Source organism: Pongo pygmaeus, chromosome 4 (genome assembly GCF_028885625.2).
Source record: "Pongo pygmaeus isolate AG05252 chromosome 4, NHGRI_mPonPyg2-v2.0_pri, whole genome shotgun sequence".
Lineage (NCBI taxonomy): Eukaryota > Metazoa > Chordata > Mammalia > Primates > Hominidae > Pongo > Pongo pygmaeus.
Window position 1 is genome coordinate 52545625 of NC_072377.2, and position 23200 is coordinate 52568824.

The following is a 23200-nucleotide window of genomic DNA, read 5'->3' on the forward strand; positions in this document are numbered from 1 at the left end:
AATGAACACTGGCACATTCCACAAAAAGAGTGTCTCAAAACTGCTCAAGCAACAGAAAGGTTCAACTCTGTGAGTTGAATGCACACATGAAAAAGCACTTTCAAATAACGCTTCCGTCCAGTTTCTAGGTGAAGAAATTACCGTTTCCAAAGAATGCCTTGAACAGTTCCAAATATCCACTTACAGATTCTGAAGAAAACAATGTTTCGATGTTGCTCATTCAAATCAAGGTTCAACTCTCTGAGATGAATGCACACATCATAAAGAAGTTTCTGTGAATGCTTCTACCCTGTTTTTATGTGATGATATTTCCTCTTCCACCGTAAGCCTCCAAGCGCTCCGAATGAACACTTGCGCATTCCACAAAAAGAGTGCTTCAAAACTGCTCTATCAACAGGGAGGTTCAATTCTGTGAGCTGAATGCACACATCATAAACAAGTTTCTGAGAATGCTTCTGGCTAGTGTTCAGGTGAAGATATTACCTTTTCCACCACAGGCCTCAAAGCGCTCCGTATTAACACTTGCAGATTACAGATTACACACAATAATGTTTCAAAACGGCTCTAACAAGAGAAAGGTTCACCTCTGTAAGTTGAGTGCACACATCACAAAGCAGTTTCAGAGAGTTTTTCTGTCTAGTTTGTATGTGAAGAAATTCCCGTTTCCAACGAAGGCCTCCAAGAGCTCCCAATATCCACTTGCAGATTCTGCACAAACACAGTTTCATAACTGCCCCATCCAAAGGAATATTGAACCCTGTGAGTTGAATCCACACATATTAAATCCTTTTCTCAGAATGCTTCTGCATAGTTTTCATGTGAAGATATTTCTTATTCCACTATAGGGCTGGAAGCGCTCTAAATGAACACTTGAGGATTCTGCAAAAAGACACTTTGACAACTGCTCTTTCAAAAGAAAGGTGCAACTGTGTGAGTTGAATGCAAACATCACAACGCAGTTTCAGAGACTGCTTCTGTCTAGCTGTAATGTGAACAAATTCCCGTTTCCAACGAAGGCCTCAAATCTCCACATATCCACTTGCAGATTCTGCAAAAGCAGTGTTTCAAAACTGCTCTATCGAAAGGAAGGTTCATCTCTGTGGGTTGAGTGCACACATCATAAAGTAGTTTCCGAGAATGCTTCTGTCTAGTTTTTATGTGACGCTATTTCCTTTTCCACCACTGGCTTCAAAGCGCTCCGAATGAACACTTGCAGATTCTACAAAAAGAGTGTTTCTAAACTGAAATCACAACAAAAAGGTTCAGATCTGTGAATTGAATGCACGCATCACAAAGCAGATTCAGGGAATGCTTCTGTTTAGGTTGTAGGTGAAGATATATTCTTTTCCCCCATAGGCCTCAAAGCGCTCTGAATGAACACTTGCAGATTCTACGAAAAGAGTGTTTCAAAACTGCTCTATCAAAACAAAGGATCAACTCTGTGAGTTGAATGCAACTTCACAAAGCCGTTTCAGAGAATGCTTCTTTCTAGTTTTTGTGTGAAGATATTCCCGTTTCCAAAGAAGGCCTCAATGAGCTCCAAATATCCACTGGCAGATTCTGCAAAAACACTGTTTCAAAACTGCTCTATCAAAAGGAAGGTTCAACTCTGTGAGTTGAATGCAAGCATCAGAGAGGAGTTTCTGAGAATGCTTCTGTCGGGTTTTAAAATGAAGATATTTCCTTTTACACATTAGGTCTCAGTGCGCTCCGAAAGAATACTTGCGGATTCTGTCAGAAGAGGGTTTCCAAAGTGCTCCATCAAAAGAAAGGTACCACTCTGTGAGTGGAAAGCAAACATCACAAAGCAGTTTCAGAAAATGCTTCTGTCTAGTTTTTAGGCGAAGAAATTCCCATTTGCAACGAAGGTCTCGAAGAGCTCCAAATATTCCCTTGCAGATTCTGCAAAAACACTGTTTCAAAACTGCTCTATGAACAGAAAGGTTCAACTCGGTGAGTTGAAAGCACAAATCCTAAAGAAGTTTCTTAGAATGCTCCTGCCCAGTTTTTAGGTGATGATATTTCCTCTTCCACCATAAGACTCACAGCACCCCGAATGAACACTTGCACATTCCACAAAAAGAGTGTTTCAAAACTGCTCAAGCAACAGAAAGGTTCAACTCTGTGAGTTGAATGCACACATGAAAAAGCACTTTCAAATAACGCTTCCGTCCAGTTTCTAGGAGAAGAAATTACCGTTTCCAAAGAATGCCTTGAACAGTTCCAAATATCCACTTACAGATTCTGAAGAAAACAATGTTTCGATGTTGCTCATTCAAATCAAGGTTCAACTCTCTGAGATGAATGCACACATCATAAAGAAGTTTCTGTGAATGCTTCTACCCTGTTTTTATGTGATGATATTTCCTCTTCCACCGTAAGCCTCCAAGCGCTCCGAATGAACACTTGCGCATTCCACAAAAAGAGTGCTTCAAAACTGCTCTATCAACAGGGAGGTTCAATTCTGTGAGCTGAATGCACACATCATAAAGAAGTTTCTGAGAATGCTTCTGGCTAGTGTTCAGGTGAAGATATTACCTTTTCCACCACAGGCCTCAAAGCGCTCCGTATTAACACTTGCAGATTACAGATTACACACAATAGTGTTTCAAAACGGCTCTAACAAGAGAAAGGTTCAACTCTGTAAGTTGAGTGCACACATCACAAAGCAGTTTCAGAGACTGTTTCTGTCTAGTTTGTATGTGAAGAAATTCCCGTTTCCAACGAAGGCCTCCAAGAGCTCCCAATATCCACTTGCAGATTCTGCACAAACACAGTTTCATAACTGCCCCATCCAAAGGAATATTGAACCCTGTGAGTTGAATCCACACATATTAAATCATTTTCTCAGAATGCTTCTGCATAGTTTTCATGTGAAGATATTTCTTATTCCACTATAGGGCTGGAAGCGCTCTAAATGAACACTTGAGGATTCTGCAAAAAGACACTTTGACAACTGCTCTTTCAAAAGAAAGGTGCAACTGTGTGAGTTGAATGCAAACATCACAACGCAGTTTCAGTGACTGCTTCTGTCTAGCTGTAATGTGAACAAATTCCCGTTTCTAACGAAGGCCTCAAATCTCCACATATCCACTTGCAGATTCTGCAAAAGCAGTGTTTCAAAACTGCTCTATCGAAAGGAAGGTTCATCTCTGTGGGTTGAGTGCACACATCATAAAGTAGTTTCCGAGAATGCTTCTGTCAAGTTTTTATGTGACGCTATTTCCTTTTCCACCACTGGCCTCAAAGGGCTCCGAATGAACACTTGCAGATTCTACAAAAAGAGTGTTTCTAAACTGAACTCACAGCAAAAAGGTTCAGATCTGTGAATTGAATGCACGCATCACAAAGCAGATTCAGGGAATGCTTCTGTTTAGGTTTTAGGTGAAGATATATTCTTTTCCCCCATAGGCCTCAAAGCGCTCTGAATGAACACTTGCAGATTCTACGAAAAGAGTGTTTCAAAACGGCTCTATCAAAACAAAGGATCAACTCTGTGAGTTGAATGCAACTTCACAAAGCCGTTTCAGAGAATGCTTCTTTCTAGTTTTTGTGTGAAGATATTCCCGTTTCCAAAGAAGGCCTCAATGAGCTCCAAATATCCACTGGCAGATTCTGCAAAAACACTGTTTCAAAACTGCTCTATCAAAAGGAAGGTTCAACTCTGTGAGTTGAATGCAAGCATCAGAGAGTAGTTTCTGAGAATGCTTCTGTCTGGTTTTAAAATGAAGATATTTCCTTTTACACATTAGGTCTCAGTGCGCTCCAAAGGAATACTTGCGGATTCTGTCAGAAGAGGGTTTCCAAAGTGCTCCATCAAAAGAAAGGTACAACTCTGTGAGTGGAAAGCAAACATCACAAAGCAGTTTCAGAGAATGCTTCTGTGTAGTTTTTAGGCGAAGAAATTCCCATTTGCAACGAAGGTCTCGAAGAGCTCCCAATATTCCCTTGCAGATTCTGCAAAAACACTGTTTCAAAACTGCTCTATGAACAGAAAGGTTCAACTCGGTGAGTTGAAAGCACAAATCCTAAAGAAGTTTCTTAGAATGCTCCTGCCCAGTTTTTAGGTGATGATATTTCCTCTTCCACCATAAGACTCAAAGCACCCCGAATGAACACTTGCACATTCCACAAAAAGAGTGTTTCAAAACTGCTCAAGCAACAGAAAGGTTCAAATCTGTGAGTTGAATGCACACATGTAAAAGCACTTTCAAATAATGCTTCCGTCCAGTTTCCAGGTGAATAAATTACCGTTTCCATAGAATGCCTCGAACAGTTCCAAATATCCACTTACAGATTCTGAAGAAAACAATGTTTCGATGTTGCTCATTCAAATCAAGGTTCAGCTCTTTGAGATGAATGCACACATCATAAAGAAGTTTCTGTGAATGCTTCTACCCTGTTTTTATGTGATGATATTTCCTCTTCCACCATAAGCCTCCAAGCGCTCCGAATGAACACTTGCGCATTCCACAAAAAGAGTGCTTCAAAACTGCTCTATCAACAGGAAGGTTCAATTCTGTGAGCTGAATGCACACGTCATAAAGAAGTTTCTGAGAATGCTTCTGGCTAGTGTTTAGTTGAAGATATTACCTTTTCCACCACAGGCCTCAAAGCGCTCCGTATGAACACTTGCAGATTACAGATTACACACAATAGTGTTTCAAAACGGCTCTAACAAGAGAAAGGTTCAACTCTGTAAGTCGAGTGCACACATCACAAAGCAGTTTCAGAGAGTGTTTCTGTCTATTTTGTATGTGAAGAAATTCCCGTTTCCAACGAAGTCCTCCAAGAGCTCCCAATATCCACTTGCAGATTCTGCACAAACACAGTTTCATAACTGCCCCATCCACAGGAATATTGAACCCTGTGAGTTGAATCCACACATATTAAATCATTTTCTCAGAATGCTTCTGCATAGTTTTCATGTGAAGATATTTCTTATTCCACTATAGGGCTGGAAGCACTCTAAATGAACACTTGAGGATTCTGCAAAAAGACACTTTGACAACTGCTCTTTCAAAAGAAAGGTGCAACTGTGTGAGTTGAATGCAAACATCACAACGCAGTTTCAGAGACTGCTTCTGTCTAGCTGTAATGTGAACAAATTCCCGTTTCCAACGAAGGCCTCAAATCTCCACATATCCACTTGCAGATTCTGCAAAAGCAGTGTTTCAAAACTGCTCTATCAAAAGGAAGGTTCATCTCTGTGGGTTGAGTGCACACATCATAAAGTAGTTTCCGAGAATGCTTCTGTCTAGTTTTTATGTGACGCTATTTCCTTTTCCACCACTGGCCTCAAAGCGCTCCGAATGAACACTTGCAGATTCTACAAAAAGAGTGTTTCTAAACTGAACTCACAACAAAAAGGTTCAGATCAGTGAATTGAATGCACGCATCACAAAGCAGATTCAGGGAATGCTTCTGTTTAGGTTTTAGGTGAAGATATATTCTTTTCCCCCATAGGCCTCAAAGCGCTCTGAATGAACACTTGCAGATTCTACGAAAAGAGTGTTTCAAAACGGCTCTATCAAAACAAAGGATCAACTCTGTGAGTTGAACGCAACTTCACAAAGCCGTTTCACAGAATGCTTCTTCCTAGTTTTTGTGTGAAGGTATTCCCGTTTCCAAAGAAGGCCTCAATGAGCTCCAAATATCCGCTGGCAGATACTGCAAAAACACTGTTTCAAAACTGCTCTATCAAAAGGAAGGTTCAACTCTGTGAGTTGAATGCAAGCATCAGAGAGTAGTTCCTGAGAATGCTTCTGTCTGGTTTTAATATGAAAATATTTCCTTTTACGCATTAGGTCTCAGTGCGCTCCGAAAGAATACTTGCGGATTCTGTCAGAAGAGGGTTTCCAAAGTGCTCCATCAAAAGAAAGGTACCACTCTGTGAGTGGAAAGCAGACATCACCAAGCAGTTTCAGAGAATGCTTCTGTCTACTTTTTAGGCGAAGATATTCCCATTTCCAACGAAGCTCTCGAAGAGCTCCCAATATTCCCTTGCAGATTCTGCAAAAACACTGTTTCAAAACTGCTCTAGGAACAGAAAGGTTCAACTCGGTGAGTTGAAAGCACAAATCCTAAAGAAGTTTCTTAGAATGCTCCTGCCCAGTTTTTAGGTGATGATATTTCCTCTTCCACCATAAGACTCAAAGCACCCCGAATGAACACTTGCACATTCCACAAAAAGAGTGTTTCAAAACTGCTCAAGCAACAGAAAGGTTCAACTCTGTGAGTTGAACGCACACATGAAAAAGCACTTTCAAATAATGCTTCCGTCCAGTTTCTAGGTGAAGAAATTACCGTTTCCAAAGAATGCCTCGAAGAGTTCCAAATATCCACTTACAGATTCTGAAGAAAACAATGTTTCGATGTTGCTCATTCAAATCAAGGTTCAACTCTCTGAGATGAATGCACACATCATAAAGAAGTTTCTGTGAATGCTTCTACCCTGTTTTTATGTTATGATATTAACTCTTCCACCGTAAGCCTCCAAGCGCTCCGAATGAACACTTGCGCATTCCACAAAAAGAGTGCTTCAAAACAGCTCTATCAACAGGGAGGTTCAATTCTGTGAGCTGAATGCACACGCCATAAAGAAGTTTCTGAGAATGCTTCTGGCTAGTGTTTAGGTGAAGATATTTCCTTTTCCACCACAGGCCTCAAAGCGCTCCGTATGAACACTTGCAGATTACAGATTACACACCATAGTGTTTCAAATCGGCTCTAACAAGAGAAAGGTTTAACTCTGTAAGTTGAGTGCACACATCACAAAGCAGTTTCAGAGAGTGTTTCTGTCTAGTTTGTATGTGAAGAAATTCCCGTTTCCAACGAAGGCCTCCAAGAGCTCCCAATATCCACTTGCAGATTCTGCACAAACACAGTTTCATAACTGCCCCATCCAAAGGAATATTGAACCCTGTGAGTTGAATCCACACATATTAAATCATTTTCTCAGAATGCTTCTGCATAGTTTTCATGTGAAGATATTTCTTATTCCACTATAGGGCTGGAAGCGCTCTAAATGAGCACTTGAAGATTCTGCAAAAAGACACTTTGACAACTGCTCTTTCAAAAGAAAGGTGCAACTGTGTGACTTGAATGCAAACATCACAACGCAGTTTCAGAGACTGCTTCTGTCTAGCTGTAATGTGAACAATTTCCCGTTTCCAACGAAGGCCTCAAATCTCCACATATCCACTTGAAGATTCTGCAAAAGCAGTGTATCAAATCTGCTCTATCGAAAGGAAGGTTCATCTCTGTGGGTTGAGTGCACACATCATAAAGTAGTTTCCGAGAATGCTTCTGTCTAGTTTTTATGTGACGCTATTTCCTTTTCCACCACTGGCCTCAAAGCGCTCCGAATGAACACTTGCAGATTCTACAAAAAGAGTGTTTCTAAACTGAACTCACAACAAAAAGGTTCAGATCTGTGAATTGAATGCACGCATCACAAAGTAGATTCAGGGAATGCTTCTGTTTAGGTTTTAGGTGAAGATATATTCTTTTCCCCCATAGGCCTCAAAGCGCTCTGAATGAACACTTGGAGATTCTACGAAAAGAGTGTTTCAAAACTGCTCTATCAAAACAAAGGATCAACTCTGTGAGTTGAATGCAACTTCACAAAGCCGTTTCAGAGAATGCTTCTTTCTAGTTTTTGTGTGAAGATATTCCCGTTTCCAAAGAAGGCCTCAATGAGCTCCAAATATCCACTGGCAGATTCTGCAAAAACACTGTTTCAAAACTGCTCTATCAAAAGGAAGGTTCAACTCTGTGAGTTTAATGCAAGCATCAGAGAGTAGTTGCTGAGAATGCTTCTGTCGGGTTTTAAAATGAAGATATTTCCTTTTACACATTAGGTCTCAGTGCGCTCCGAATGAATACTTGCGGATTCTGTCAGAAGAGGGTTTCCAAAGTGCTCCATCAAAAGAAAGGTACCACTCTGTGAGTGGAAAGCAAACATCACAAAGCAGTTTCAGAGAATGCTTCTGTCTAGTTTTTAGGTGAAGAAATTCCCATTTCCAACGAAGGTCTCGAAGAGCTCCAAATATTCCCTTGCAGATTCTGCAAAAACACTGTTTCAAAACTGCTCTATGAACAGAAAGGTTCAACTCGGTGAGTTGAAAGCACAAATCCTAAAGAAGTTTCTTAGAATGCTCCTGCCCAGTTTTTAGGTGATGATATTTCCTCTTCCACCATAAGACTCAAAGCACCCCGAATGAACACTTGCACATTCCACAAAAAGAGTGTGTCAAAACTGCTCAAGCAACAGAAAGGTTCAACTCTGTGAGTTGAATGCACACATGAAAAAGCACTTTCAAATAATGCTTCCGTCCAGTTTCTAGGTGAAGAAATTACCGTTTCCAAAGAATGCCTTGAACAGTTCCAAATATCCACTTACAGATTCTGAAGTAAACAATGTTTCGATGTTGCTCATTCAAATCAAGGTTCAACTCTCTGAGATGAATGCACACATCATAAAGAAGTTTCTGTGAATGCTTCTACCCTGTTTTTATGTGATGATATTTCCTCTTCCACCGTAAGCCTCCAAGCGCTCCGAATGAACACTTGCGCATTCCACAAAAAGAGTGCTTCAAAACTGCTCTATCAACAGGGAGGTTCAATTCTGTGAGCTGAATGCACACATCATAAAGAAGTTTCTGAGAATGCTTCTGGCTAGTGTTTAGGTGAAGATATTACCTTTTCCACCACAGGCCTCAAAGCGCTCCGTATGAACACTTGCAGATTACAGATTACACACGATAGTGTTTCAAAACGGCTCTAACAAGAGAAAGGTTCACCTCTGTAAGTTGAGTGCACACATCACAAAGCAGTTTCAGAGAGTGTTTCTGTCTAGTTTGTATGTGAAGAAATTCCCGTTTCCAACGAAGGCCTCCAAGAGCTCCCAACATCCACTTGCAGATTCTGCACAAACACAGTTTCATAACTGCCCCATCCAAAGGAATATTGAACCCTGTGAGTTGAATCCACACATATTAAATCCTTTTCTCAGAATGCTTCTGCATAGTTTTCATGTGAAGATATTTCTTATTCCACTATAGGGCTGGAAGCGCTCTAAATGAGCACTTGAAGATTCTGCAAAAAGACACTTTGACAACTGCTCTTTCAAAAGAAAGGTGCAACTGTGTGACTTGAATGCAAACATCACAACGCAGTTTCAGAGACTGCTTCTGTCTAGCTGTAATGTGAACAAATTCCCGTTTCCAACGAATGCCTCAAATCTCCACATATCCACTTGCAGATTCTGCAAAAGCAGTGTTTCAAAACTGCTCTATCGAAAGGAAGGTTCATCTCTGTGGGTTGAGTGCACACATCATAAAGTAGTTTCCGAGAATGCTTCTGTCAAGTTTTTATGTGACGCTATTTCCTTTTCCACCACTGGCCTCAAAGGGCTCCGAATGAACACTTGCAGATTCTACAAAAAGAGTGTTTCTAAACTGAACTCACAACAAAAAGGTTCAGATCTGTGAATTGAATGCACGCATCACAAAGCAGATTCAGGGAATGCTTCTGTTTAGGTTTTAGGTGAAGATATATTCTTTTCCCCCATAGGCCTCAAAGCGCTCTGAATGAACACTTGCAGATTCTACGAAAAGAGTGTTTCAAAACGGCTCTATCAAAACAAAGGATCAACTCTGTGAGTTGAATGCAACTTCACAAAGCCGTTTCAGAGAATGCTTCTTTCTAGTTTTTGTGTGAAGATATTCCCGTTTACAAAGAAGGCCTCAATGAGCTCCAAATATCCACTGGCAGATTCTGCAAAAACACTGTTTCAAAACTGCTCTATCAAAAGGAAGGTTCAACTCTGTGAGTTGAATGCAAGCATCAGAGTGTAGTTTCTGAGAATGCTTCTGTCTGGTTTTAAAATGAAGATATTTCCTTTTACACATTAGGTCTCAGTGCGCTCCAAAGGAATACTTGCGGATTCTGTCAGAAGAGGGTTTCCAAAGTGCTCCATCAAAAGAAAGGTACAACTCTGTGAGTGGAACGCAAACATCACTAAGCAGTTTCAGAGAATGCTTCTGTGTAGTTTTTAGGCGAAGAAATTCCCATTTGAAACGAAGGTCTCGAAGAGCTCCCAATATTCCCTTGCAGATTCTGCAAAAACACTGTTTCAAAACTGCTCTATGAACAGAAAGGTTCAACTCGGTGAGTTGAAAGCACAAATCCTAAAGAAGTTTCTTAGAATGCTCCTGCCCAGTTTTTAGGTGATGATATTTCCTCTTCCACCATAAGACTCAAAGCACCCCGAATGAACACTTGCACATTCCACAAAAAGAGTGTTTCAAAACTGCTCAAGCAACAGAAAGGTTCAACTCTGTGAGTTGAATGCACACATGAAAAAGCAGTTTCAAATAATGATTCCGTCCAGATTCCAGGTGAAGAAATTACCCTTTCCAAAGAATGCCTCGAAGAGTTCCAAATATCCACTTACAGATTCTGAAGAAAACAATGTTTCGATGTTGCTCATTCAAATCAAGGTTCAACTCTCTGAGATGAATGCACACATCATAAAGAAGTTTCTGTGAATGCTTCTACCCTGTTTTTATGTGATGATATTTCCTCTTCCACCATAAGCCTCCAAGCGCTCCGAATGAACACTTGCGCATTCCACAAAAAGAGTGCTTCAAAACTGCTCTATCAACAGGAAGGTTCAATTCTGTGAGCAGAATGCACACGTCATAAAGAAGTTTCTGAGAATGCTTCTGGCTAGTGTTTAGGTGAAGATATTACCTTTTCCACCACAGGCCTCAAAGCGCTCCGTATGAACACTTGCAGATTACAGATTACACACAATAGTGTTTCAAAACGGCTCTAACAAGAGAAAGGTTCAACTCTGTAAGTTGAGTGCACACATCACAAAGCAGTTTCAGAGAGTGTTTCTGTCTAGTTTGTATGTGAAGAAATTCCCGTTTCCAACGAAGGCCTCCAAGAGCTCCCAATATCCACTTGCAGATTCTGCACAAACACAGTTTCATAACTGCCCCATCCAAAGGAATATTGAACCCTGTGAGTTGAATCCACACATATTAAATCATTTTCTCAGAATGCTTCTGCATAGTTTTCATGTGAAGATATTTCTTATTCCACTATAGTGCTGGAAGCACTCTAAATGAACACTTGAGGATTCTGCAAAAAGACACTTTGAAAACTGCTCTTTCAAAAGAAAGGTGCAACTGTGTGAGTTGAATGCAAACATCACAACGCAGTTTCAGAGACTGCTTCTGTCTAGCTGTAATGTGAACAAATTCCCGTTTCCAACGAAGGCCTCAAATCTCCACATATCCACTTGCAGATTCTGCAAAAGCAGTGTTGCAAAACTGCTCTATCGAAAGGAAGGTTCATCTCTGTGGGTTGAGTGCACACATCATAAAGTAGTTTCCGAGAATGCTTCTGTCTAGTTTTTATGTGACGCTATTTCCTTCTCCACCACTGGCCTCAAAGCGCTCCGAATGAACACTTGCAGATTCTACAAAAAGAGTGTTTCTAAACTGAACTCACAACAAAAAGGTTCAGATCTGAGAATTGAATGCAAGCATCACAAAGCAGATTCAGGCAATGCTTCTGTTTAGGTTTTAGGTGAAGATATATTCTTTTCCCCCATAGGCCTCAAAGCACTCTGAATGAACACTTGCAGATTCTACGAAAAGAGTGTTTCAAAACTGCTCTATCAAAACAAAGGATCAACTCTGTGAGTTGAATGCAACTTCACAGAGCCGTTTCAGAGAATGCTTCTTTCTAGTTTTTGTGTGAAGATATTCCCGTTTCCAAAGAAGGCCTCAATGAGCTCCAAATATCCACTGGCAGATTCTGCAAAAACACTGTTTCAAAACTGCTCTATCAAAAGGAAGGTTCAACTCTGTGAGTTGAATGCAAGCATCAGAGAGTAGTTTCTGAGAATGCTTCTGTCTGGTTTTAATATGAAGATATTTCCTTTTACACATTAGGTCTCAGTGCGCTCCGAAAGAATACTTGCGGATTCTGTCAGAAGAGGGTTTCCAAAGTGCTCCATCAAAAGAAAGGTACCACTCTGTGAGTGGAAAGCAAACATCACAAAGCAGTTTCAGAGAATGCTTCTGTCTAGTTTTTAGGCGAAGAAATTCCCATTTGCAACGAAGGTCTCGACGAGCTCCCAATATTCCCTTGAAGATTCTGCAAAAACACTGTTTCAAAACTGCTCTATGAACAGAAAGGTTCAACTCGGTGAGTTGAAAGCACAAATCCTAAAGAAGTTTCTTAGAATGGTCCTGCCCAGTTTTTAGGTGATGATATTTCCTCTTCCACCATAAGACTCAAAGCACCCCGAATGAACACTTGCACATTCCACAAAAAGAGTGTCTCAAAACTGCTCAAGCAACAGAAAGGTTCAACTCTGTGAGTTGAATGCACACATGAAAAAGCACTTTCAAATAATGCTTCCGTCCAGTTTCTAGGTGAATAAATTACCGTTTCCAAAGAATGCCTCGAAGAGTTCCAAATATCCACTTACAGATTCTGAAGAAAACAATGTTTCGATGTTGCTCATTCAAATCAAGGTTCAACTCTCTGAGATGAATGCACACATCATAAAGAAGTTTCTGTGAATGCTTCTACCCTGTTTTTATGTGATGATATTTCCTCTTCCACCGTAAGCCTCCAAGCGCTCCGAATGAACACTTGCGCATTCCACAAAAAGAGTGCTTCAAAACTGCTCTATCAACAGGGAGGTTCAATTCTGTAAGCTGAATGCACACGTCATAAAGAAGTTTCTGAGAATGCTTCTGGCTAGTGTTTAGGTGAAGATATTTCCTTTTCCACCACAGGCCTCAAAGCGCTCCGTATGAACACTTGCAGATTACAGATTACACACAATAGTGTTTCAAAACGGCTCTAACAAGAGAAAGGTTCACCTCTGTAAGTTGAGTGCACACATCACAAAGCAGTTTCAGAGAGTGTTTCTGTCTAGTTTGTATGTGAAGAAATTCCTGTTTCCAACGAAGGCCTCCAAGAGCTCCCAATATCCACTTGCAGATTCTGCACAAACACAGTTTCATAACTGCCCCATCCAAAGGAATATTGAACCCTGTGAGTTGAATCCACACATAGTAAATCATTTTCTCAGAATGCTTCTGCATAGTTTTCATGTGAAGATATTTCTTATTCCACTATAGGGCTGGAAGCGCTCTAAATGAACACTTGAGGATTCTGCAAAAAGACACTTTGACAACTGCTCTTTCAAAAGAAAGGTGCAACTGTGTGAGTTGAATGCAAACATCACAACGCAGTTTCAGAGACTGCTTCTGTCTAGCTGTAATGTGAACAAATTCCCGTTTCCAACGAAGGCCTCAAATCTCCACATATCCACTTGCAGATTCTGCAAAAGCAGTGTTTCAAAACTGCTCTATCGAAAGGAAGGTTCATCTCTGTGGGTTGAGTGCACACATCATAAAGTAGTTTCCGAGAATGCTTCTGTCTAGTTTTTATGTGACGCTATTACCTTTTCCACTACTGGCCTCAAAGCGCTCCGAATGAACACTTGCAGATTCTACAAAAAGAGTGTTTCTAAACTGAACTCACAACAAAACGGTTCAGATCTGTGAATTGAATGCACGCATCACAAAGCAGATTCAGGGAATGCTTCTGTTTAGGTTTTAGGTGAAGATATATTCTTTTCCCCCATAGGCCTCAAAGCGCTCTGAATGAACACTTGCAGATTCTACGAAAAGAGTGTTTCAAAACGGCTCTATCAAAACAAAGGATCAACTCTGTGAGTTGAATGCAACTTCACAAAGCCGTTTCAGAGAATGCTTCTTCCTAGTTTTTGTGTGAAGGTATTCCCGTTTCCAAAGAAGGCCTCTATGAGCTCAAAATATCCGCTGGCAGATACTGCAAAAACACTGTTTGAAAACTGCTCTATCAAAAGGAAGGTTCAACTCTGTGGGTTGAATGCAAGCATCAGAGAGTAGTTTCTGAGAATGCTTCTGTCTGGTTTTAATATGAATATATTTCCTTTTACACATTAGGTCTCAGTGCGCTCCGAAAGAATACTTGCGGATTCTGTCAGAAGAGGGTTTCCATAGTGCTCCATCAAAAGAAAGGTACCACTCTGTGAGTGGAAAGCAGACATCACAAAGCAGTTTCAGAGAATGCTTTTGTCTAGTTTTTAGGCGAACAAATTCCCATTTCCAATGAAGGTCTCGAAGAGCTCCCAATATTCCCTTGCAGATTCTGCAAAAACACTGTTTCAAAACTGCTCTATGAACAGAAAGGTTCAACTCGGTGAGTTGAAAGCACAAATCCTAAAGAAGTTTCTTAGAATGCTCCTGCCCAGTTTTTAGGTGATGATATTTCCTCTTCCACCATAAGACTCAAAGCACCCCGAATGAACACTTGCACATTCCACAAAAAGAGTGTTTCAAAACTGCTCAAGCAACAGAAAGGTTCAACTCTGTGAGTTGAACGCACACATGAAAAAGCACTTTGAAATAATGCTTCCGTCCAGTTTCTAGGTGAAGAAATTACCGTTTCCAAAGAATGCCTCGAAGAGTTCCAAATATCCACTTACAGATTCTGAAGAAAACAATGTTTCGATGTTGCTCATTCAAATCAAGGTTCAACTCTCTGAGATGAATGCACACATCATAAAGAAGTTTCTGTGAATGCTTCTACCCTGTTTTTATGTGATGATATTTCCTCTTCCACCGTAAGCCTCCAAGCGCTCCGAATGAACACTTGCGCATTCCACAAAAAGAGTGCTTCAAAACTGCTCTATCAACAGGGAGGTTCAATTCTGTGAGCTGAATGCACACGTCATAAAGAAGTTTCTGAGAATGCTTCTGGCTAGTGTTTAGGTGAAGATATTACCTTTTCCACCGCAGGCCTCAAAGCGCTCCGTATGAGCACTTGCAGATTACAGATTACACACAATGGTGTTTCAAAACGGCTCTAACAAGAGAAAGGTTCAACTCTGTAAGTTGAGTGCACACATCACAAAGCAGTTTCAGAGAGTGTTTCTGTCTAGTTTGTATGTGAAGAAATTCCCGTTTCCAACGAAGGCCTCCAAGAGCTCCCAATATCCACTTGCAGATTCTGCACAAACACAGTTTCATAACTGCCCCATCCAAAGGAATATTGAACCCTGTGAGTTGAATCCACACATATTAAATCATTTTCTCAGAATGCTTCTGCATAGTTTTCATGTGAAGATATTTCTTATTCCACTATAGGGCTGGAAGCACTCTAAATGAACACTTGAGGATTCTGCAAAAAGACACTTTGACAACTGCTCTTTCAAAAGAAAGGTGCAACTGTGTGAGTTGAATGCAAACATCACAACGCAGTTTCAGTGACTGCTTCTGTCTAGCTGTAATGTGAACAAATTCCCGTTTCCAACGAAGGCCTCAAATCTCCACATATCCACTTGCAGATTCTGCAAAAGTAGTGTTTCAAAACTGCTCTATTGAAAGGAAGGTTCATCTCTGTGGGTTGAGTGCACACATCATAAAGTAGTTTCCGAGAATGCTTCTGTCTAGTTTTTATGTGACGCTATTTCCTTTTCCACCACTGGCCTCAAAGCGCTCCGAATGAACAGTTGCAGATTCTACAAAAAGAGTGTTTCTAAACTGAACTCACAACAAAAAGGTTCAGATCTGAGAATTGAATGCACGCATCACAAAGCAGATTCAGGGAATGCTTCTGTTTAGGTTTTAGGTGAAGATATATTCTTTTCCCCCATAGGCCTCAAAGTGCTCTGAATGAACACTTGCAGATTCTACGAAAAGAGTGTTTCAAAACTGCTCTTTCAAAACAAAGGATCAACTCTGTGAGTTGAATGCAACTTCACAAAGCCGTTTCAGAGAATGCTTCTTTCTAGTTTTTGTGTGAAGATATTCCCGTTTCCAAAGAAGGCCTCAATGAGCTCCAAATATCCACTGGCAGATTCTGCAAAAACACTGTTTCAAAACTGCTCTATCAAAAGGAAGGTTCAACTCTGTGAGTTGAATGCAAGCATCAGAGAGTAGTTTCTGAGAATGCTTCTGTCTGGTTTTAAAATGAAGATATTTCCTTTTACACATTAGGTCTCAGTGCGCTCCGAAAGAATACTTGCGGATTCTGTCAGAAGAGGGTTTCCAAAGTGCTTCATCAAAAGAAAGGTACCACTCTGTGAGTGGAAAGCAAACATCACAAAGCAGTTTCAGAGAATGCTTCTGTGTAGTTTTTAGGCAAAGAAATTCCCATTTGCAACGAAGGTCTCGAAGAGCTCCCAATATTCCCTTGCAGATTCTGCAAAAACACTGTTTCAAAACTGCTCTATGAACAGAAAGGTTCAACTCGGTGAGTTGAAAGCACAAATCCTAAAGAAGTTTCTTAGAATGCTCCTGCCCAGTTTTAAGGTGATGATATTTCCTCTTCCACCCTAAGACTCAAAGCACCCCGAATGAACACTTGCACATTCCACAAAAAGAGTGTCTCAAAACTGCTCAAGCAACAGAAAGGTTCAAATCTGTGAGTTGAATGCACACATGAAAAAGCACTTTCAAATAATGCTTCCGTCCAGTTTCCAGGTGAATAAATTACCGTTTCCAAAGAATGCCTCGAACAGTTCCAAATATCCACTTACAGATTCTGAAGAAAACAATGTTTCGATGTTGCTCATTCAAATCAAGGTTCAGCACTTTGTGATCAATGCACACATCATAAAGAAGTTTCTGTGAATGCTTCTACCCTGTTTTTATGTGATGATATTTCCTCTTCCACCATAAGCCTCCAAGCGCTCCGAATGAACACTTGCGCATTCCACAAAAAGAGGGCTTCAAAACTGCTCTATCAACAGGAAGGTTCAATTCTGTGAGCTGAATGCACACGTCATAAAGAAGTTTCTGAGAATGCTTCTGGCTAGTGTTTAGGTGAAGATATTACCTTTTCCACCACAGGCCTCAAAGCGCTCAGTATGAACACTTGCAGATTACAGATTACACACAATAGTGTTTCAAAACTGCTCTAGCAAGAGAAAGGTCCAACTCTGTAAGTTGAGTGCACACATCACAAAGCAGTTTCAGAGAGTGTTTCTGTCTAGTTTGTATGTGAAGAAATTCCCGTTTCCAACGAAGGCCTCCAAGAGCTCCCAATATCCACTTGCAGATTCTGCACAAACACAGTTTCATAACTGCCCCATCCACAGGAATATTGAACCCTGTGAGTTGAATCCACACATATTAAATCATTTTCTCAGAATGCTTCTGCATAGTTTTCATGTGAAGATATTTCTTATTCCACTATAGGGCTGGAAGCACTCTAAATGAACACTTGAGGATTCTGCAAAAAGACACTTTGACAACTGCTCTTTCAAAAGAAAGGTGCAACTGTGTGAGTTGAATGCAAACATCACAATGCAGTTTCAGAGACAGCTTCTGTCTAGCTGTAATGTGAACAAATTCCCGTTTCCAACGAAGGCCTCAAATCTCCACATATCCACTTGCAGATTCTGCAAAAGCAGTGTTTCAAAACTGCTCTATCGAAAGGAAGGTTCATCTCTGTGGGTTGAGTGCACACATCATAAAGTAGTTTCCGAGAATGATTCTGTCTAGTTTTTATGTGACGCTATTTCCTTTTCCACCACTGGCCTCAAAGCGCTCCGAATGAACACTTGCAAATTCTACAAAAAGAGTGTTTCTAAAGTGAACTCACAACAAAAAGGTTCAGATCTGTGAATTGAATGCACGCATCACAAAGCAGATTCAGGGAGTGCTTCTGTTTAGGTTTTAGGTGAAGATATATTCTTTTCCCCCATAGGCCTCAAAGCACTCTGAATGAACACTTGCAGATTCTACGAAAAGAGTGTTTCAAAACGGCTCTATCAAAACAAAGGATCAACTCTGTGAGTTGAATGCAACTTCACAAAGCCGTTTCAGAGAATGCTTCTTTCTAGTTTTTGTGTGAAGATATTCCCGTTTCCAAAGAAGACCTCTATGAGCTCCAAATATCCACTGGCAGATTCTGAAAAACACTGTTTCAAAACTGCTCTATCAAAAGGAAGGTTCAACTCTGTGAGTTGAATGCAAGCATCAGAGAGTAGTTTCTGAGAATGCTTCTGTCTGGTTTTAATATGAAGATATTTCCTTTTACACATTAGGTCTCAGTGCGCTCCGAAAGAATACTTGCGGATTCTGTCAGAAGAGGGTTTCCAAAGTGCTCCATCAAAAGAAATGTTCTACTCTGTGAGTGGAAAGCAAACATCACAAAGCAGTTTCAGAGAATGCTTCTGTCTAGTTTTTAGGCGAAGAAATTCCCATTTCCAACGAAGGTCTCGAAGAGTTCCAAATATTCGCTTGCAGATTCTGCAAAAACACTGTTTGAAAACTGCTCTATGAACAGAAAGGTTCAACTCGGTGAGTTGAAAGCACAAATCCTATAGAAGTTTCTTAGAATGCTCCTGCCCAGTTTTTAGGTGATGATATTTCCTCTTCCACCATAAGACTCAAAGCACCCCGAATGAACACTTGCACATTCCACAAAAAGAGTGTTTCAAAACTGCTAAAGCAACACAAAGGTTCAACTCTGTGAGCTGAATGCACACATGAAAAAGCAGTTTCAAATAATGCTTCCGTCCAGTTTCTAGGTGAAGAAATTACCGTTTCCAAAGAATGCCTCGAAGAGTTCCAAATACCCACTTACAGATTCTGAAGAAAACAATGTTTCGATGTTGCTCATTCAAATCAAGGTTCAACCCTCTGAGATGAATGCACACATCATAAAGAAGTTTCTGTGAATGCTTCTACCCTGTTTTTATGTGATGATATCTCCTCTTCCACCATAAGCCTCAAAGCGCTCCGAATGAACACTTGCGCATTCCACAAAAAGAGTGCTTCAAAACTGCTCTATCAACAAGAAGTTTCAATTCTCTGAGCTGAATGCACACACCATAAAGAAGTTTCTGAGAATGCTTCTGTCTAGTGTTTAGGTGAAGATATTTCCTTTTCCACCACAGGCCTCAAAGCGCTCCATATGAACTCTTGCAGATTACACACAATAGTGTTTCAAATCGGCTCTAACAAGAGAAAGGTTCAACTCTGTAAGTTGAGTGCACACATCACAAAGCAGTTTCAGAGAGTGTTTCTGTCTAGTTTGTATGTGAAGAAATTCCCGTTTCCAACGAAGGCCTCCAAGAGCTCCCAATATCCACTTGCAGATTCTGCACAAACACAGTTACATAACTGCCCCATCCAAAGGAATATTGAACCCTGTGAGTTGAATCCACACATATTAAATCATTTTCTCAGAATGCTTCTGCATAGTTTTCATGTGAAGATATTTCTTATTCCACTATAGGGCTGGAAGCGCTCTAAATGAACACTTGAGGATTCTGCAAAAAGACACTTTGACAACTGCTCTTTCAAAAGAAAGGTGCAGCTGTGTGAGTTGAATGCAAACATCACAACGCAGTTTCAGAGACTGCTGCTGTCTAGCTGTAATGTGAACAAATTCCCGTTTCCAACGAAGGCCTCAAATCTCCACATATCCACTTGCAGATTCTGCAAAAGCAGTGTTTCAAAACTGCTCTATCGAAAGGAAGTTTCATCTCTGTGGGTTGAGTGCACACATCACAAAGTAGCTTCCGAGAATGCTTCTGTCTAGTTTTTATGTGATGCTATTTCCTTTTCCACCACTGGCCTCAAAGCGCTCCGAATGAACACTTGCAGATTCTACAAAAAGAGTGTTTCTAAACTGAACTCACAACAAAAAGGTTCAGATCTGTGAATTGAATGCACGCATCACAAAGCAGATTCAGGGAATGCTTCTGTTTAGGTTTTAAGTGAAGATATATTCTTTTCGCCCGTAGGCCTCAAAGCGCTCTGAATGAACACTTGCAGATTCTACGAAAAGAGTGTTTCAAAACGGCTCTATCAAAACAAAGGATCAACTCTGTGAGTTGAATGCAACTTCACAGAGCCGTTTCAGAGAATGCTTCTTTCTAGTTTTTGTGTGAAGATATTCCCGTTTCCAAAGAAGGCCTCAAGGAGCTCCAAATATCCACTGGCAGATTCTGCAAAAACACTGTTTCAAAACTGCTCTATCAAAAGGAAGGTTCAACTCTGTGAGTTGAATGCAAGCATCAGAGAGTAGTTTCTGAGAATGCTTCTGTCTGGTTTTAATATGAAGATATTTCCTTTTACACATTAGGTCTCAGTGCGCTCAGAAAGAATACTTCCGTATTCTGTCAGAAGAGGGTTTCCAAAGTGCTCCATCAAAAGAAATGTTCTACTCTGTGACTGGAAAGCAAACATCACAAAGCAGTTTCAGAGAATGCTTCTGTCTAGTTTTTAGGCGAAGAAATTCCCATTTCCAACGAAGGTCTCGAAGAGTTCCCAATATTCCCTTGCAGATTCTGCAGAAACACTGTTTCAAAACTGCTCTATGAACAGAAAGGTTCAACTCGGTGAGTTGAAAGCACAAATCCTATAGAAGTTTCTTAGAATGCTCCTGCCCAGTTTTTAGGTGATGATATTTCCTCTTCCACCATAAGACTCAAAGCACCCCGAATGAACACTTGCACATTCCACAAAAAGAGTGTTTCAAAACTGCTCAAGCAACAGAAAGGTTCAACTCTATGAGTTGAACGCACACATGAAAAAGCAGTTTCAAATAATGCTTCCGTCCAGTTTCTAGGTGAAGAAATTACCGTTTCCAAAGAATGCCTCGAAGAGTTCCAAATATCCACTTACAGATTCTGAAGAAAACAATGTTTCGATGTTGCTCATTCAAATCAAGGTTCAACTCTCTGAGATGAATGCACACATCATAAAGAAGTTTCTGTGAATGCTTCTACCCTGTTTTTATGTGATGATATTTCCTCTTCCACCATAAGCCTCCAAGCGCTCCGAATGAACACTTGCGCATTCCACAAAAAGAGTGCTTCAAAACTGCTCTATCAATAGGAAGGTTCAATTCTGTGAGCTGAATGCACACATCATAAAGAAGTTTCTGAGAATGCTTCTGTCTAGTGTTTAGGTGAAGATATTTCCTTTCCACCACAGGCCTCAAAGCGCTCCGTATGAACACTTGCAGACTACACACAATAGTGTTTCAAAACGGCTCTAATAAGAGAAAGGTTCAACCCTGTAAGTTGAGTGCACACATCACAAAGCAGTTTCAGAGAGTGTTTCTGTCTAGTTTGTATGTGAAGAAATTCCCGTTTCCAACGAAGGCCTCCAAGAGCTCCCAATATCCACTTGCAGATTCTGCACAAACACAGTTACATAACTGCCCCATCCAAAGGAATATTGAACCCTGTGAGTTGAATCCACACATATTAAATCATTTTCTCAGAATGCTTCTGCATAGTTTTCATGTGAAGATATTTCTTATTCCACTATAGGGCTGGAAGCGCTCTAAATGAACACTTGAGGATTCTGCAAAAAGACACTTTGACAACTGCTCTTTCAAAAGAAAGGTGCAACTGTGTGAGTTGAATGCAAACATCACAACGCAGTTTCAGAGACTGCTGCTGTCTAGCTGTAATGTGAACAAATTCCCGTTTCCAACGAAGGCCTCAAATCTCCACATATCCACTTGCAGATTCTGCAAAAGCAGTGTTTCAAAACTGCTCTATCGAAAGGAAGGTTCATCTCTGTGGGTTGAGTGCACACATCATAAAGTAGTTTCCGAGAATGCTTCTGTCCAGTTTTTATGTGACGCTATTTCCTTTTCCACCACTGGCCTCAAAGCGCTGCGAATGAACACTTGCAGATTCTACAAAAAGAGTGTTTCTAAACTGAACTCACAACAAAAAGGTTCAGATCTGTGAATTGAATGCACGCATCACAAAGCAGATTCAGGGAATGCTTCTGTTTAGGTTTTAAGTGAAGATATATCCTTTTCCCCCATAGGCCTCAAAGCGCTCTGAATGAACACTTGCAGATTCTACGAAAAGAGTGTTTCAAAACGGCTCTATCAAAACAAAGGATCAAGTCTGTGAGTTGAATGCAACTTCACAGAGCCGTTTCAGAGAATGCTTCTTTCTAGTTTTTGTGTGAAGATATTCCCGTTTCCAAAGAAGGCCTCAATGAGCTCCAAATATCCACTGGCAGATTCTGCAAAAACACTGTTTCAAAACTGCTCTATCAAAAGGAAGGTTCAACTCTGTGAGTTGAATGCAAGCATCAGAGAGTAGTTTCTGAGAATGCTTCTGTCTGGTTTTAATATGAAGATATTTCCTTTTACACATTAGGTCTCAGTGCGCTCCGAAAGAATACTTGCGGATTCTGTCAGAAGAGGGTTTCCAAAGTGCTCCATCAAAAGGAATGTTCTACTCTGTGAGTGGAAAGCAAACATCACAAAGCAGTTTCAGAGAATGCTTCTGTCTAGTTTTTAGGCGAAGAAATTCCCATTTCCAACGAAGGTCTCGAAGAGTTCCCAATATTCCCTTGCAGATTCTGCAGAAACACTGTTTCAAAACTGCTCTATGAACAGAAAGGTTCAACTCGGTGAGTTGAAAGCACAAATCCTAAAGAAGTTTCTTAGAATGCTCCTGCCCAGTTTTTAGGTGATGATATTTCCTCTTCCACCATAAGACTCAAAGCACCCCGAATGAACACTTGCACATTCCACAAAAAGAGTGTTTCAAAACTGCTCAAGCAACAGAAAGGTTCAACTCTGTGAGTTGAACGCACACATGAAAAAGCAGTTTCAAATAATGCTTCCGTAGAGTTTCTAGGTGAAGAAATTACCGTTTCCAAAGAATGCCTCGAAGAGTTCCAAATATCCACTTACAGATTCTGAAGAAAACAATGTTTCGATGTTGCTCATTCAAATCAAGGTTCAACTCTCTGAGATGAATGCACACATCATAAAGAAGTTTCTATGAATGCCTCTACCCTGTTTTTATGTGATGATATTTCCTCTTCCACCATAAGCCTCCAAGCGCTCCGAATGAACACTTGCGCATTCCACAAAAAGAGTGCTTCAAAACTGCTCTATCAATAGGAAGGTTCAATTCTGTGAGCTGAATGCACACATCATAAAGAAGTTTCTGAGAATGCTTCTGTCTAGTGTTTAGGTGAAGATATTTCCTTTTCCACCACAGGCCTCAAAGCGCTCCGTATGAACACTTGCAGACTACACACAATAGTGTTTCAAATCGGCTCTAACAAGAGAAAGGTTCAACACTGTAAGTTGAGTGCACACATCACAAAGCAGT